This window comes from Pteropus vampyrus, unplaced genomic scaffold (genome assembly GCF_000151845.1).
Source record: "Pteropus vampyrus isolate Shadow unplaced genomic scaffold, Pvam_2.0 Scaffold449, whole genome shotgun sequence".
NCBI classification, from domain to species: Eukaryota; Metazoa; Chordata; class Mammalia; order Chiroptera; family Pteropodidae; genus Pteropus; species Pteropus vampyrus.
In genome coordinates this window covers 285539-287333 of record NW_011889230.1, presented here as the reverse complement: position 1 = coordinate 287333, position 1795 = coordinate 285539, and positions in this window count along the sequence as shown.

Sequence of the window (1795 nt, the reverse complement as noted above, 5' to 3'; positions counted from 1 at the left end):
AGCTCAGCCAGCCCACGCCCCGCCGCGGGCTCACACTCCGCTCCAGGTCGCGGCTCAGAAAACGTGTTACGAAAAATATTTGGCATAGTTTGGGGATGACCAGGTGAAAGTTAAAACAGATCTGAAATGTGCTTTAACTCTCGTGAAGGGATCACTTTGTGTGTGTCTTCCAAGTTTCAGGCGAAATAAAATCAAATTTTTTTTAAAGCAGAAACGTTCTTAGTTGCTAAGGATTTATGTCTGGCTCAAAACCATCCCGGTTTCATAAACCTGAAATTCTTTTAGATTCCAGGAAAAGAGATTTCAGCTTGACGGTGAGCGCACGGGAAATTCCAGCTCGTGCTGAGCGCTGCGGTGACTTCTGGAGAGAGAGCCACTGAGGTGCTGGCCGAGGATGCGGTCAGCGGGGTCGCTCCGAAAAGGGAGCAGCAGGTGTCCGAGTGGGCAGCCGGGAGAGCCCGCGGGTGGACTGGGGAGAGCTGGCAGGCCCCACGCCGTGGGGATGCGACGTAGAAATCCAGGCGGAGCGCACGTTGGTGGTGAATGGAGGAGACGCAGGGTGGCAGTTCTCGGAGTCACCTCCGGGGTCAGGGGGGCTGGCTCATTCACTGTTCCGCGGGCGGAGAAGGTGGGCTAAGGGAAGTGGGGTGTCTGAGATGAACCCAGGTTTCTGGCTCGAGCTGTGGGGTGGACAGTCACGCCATTCGCTGTAAGAGGAAACTCAAGAATTAGGGACACTTTGGAGAAAATGACCTCGCCTCTCAAAACCTTAGTTCCTTCCACAAAGTGGAGCAAACATCATGTACTCTGTAGCTGTTGTAAAATCGGGAAGTTTTATGAACCATCTAAAATGCATGGAACAGAGAGCACATTGCTGAAACGTTCCTCTAGCCCCCTGTCCCCAGCCCCCAGCCCCTGCGCCAGCCCCCAGGCCTGTTCCAGGAAGGAGGCCGACCCTCCCCCGGGCTTTCTGCCCCGCGCCCGTCGTGGTTCATCTAGCACGGCCCCGAGCTGCTGTCATGCCACTCATGGCCTGAATCATGGTGAGCTGCCGCTGGCATGCAGTCATTTCCTGGCGGGGGAATGACATTTTTATATGTTTTAAGAAACAGATCGGGTTCTTTGCGCTCCCTGCTGGTTCCCCTCTCGCCCCTTGCCGGCTCCTTCCAGCACAAATAGCCGAATCTCTGACAGAGAGCGTGAGTTAGAAGGCAAGACCACAACCCAACAAAACCAAAGAGGACGTTTCTGAACCTCACCAGGGGCATTTCCCAAAGCGAACCATTCAAGGAATCACGAAGACGCGAAAACATGAAAGCATGCACGCACACACACACGCACACACACGCACGCACACACATGCGCACGCAACGCATGCACATGCACACACATGCACACACAAGCACACACATGCACACACGCGCACACAACGCACACGCACACACATGCACACACACGCACACATGCACACACGCAAGCACGCACCCACGCACGCACATGTGCACACACACGCACATGCACACACAGCTCTCTCCTCTGTCCACGACCCATGGCGCCTCTATTTCTTTTACAGTCCTCCCCAAAGTCCGCGTACAGGCGTGCGCGTGCGCGTGCGCATGCGCGTGCGCGCGCGTGTGTGGGAGACGGAGAGGCGCCTCTGGAGGGCCCGGGAGTCCTGCTCTCCGGGCGGTGCTTTTGGAGGCGGCGGGGCCTGAGCCTGCGGGGGGACCTGCCTGCCGCGGCCGGAGTGGACGCCCGCCCTGGACCGTGCGCTGCGGGCAGGCGGCGGGGAGTG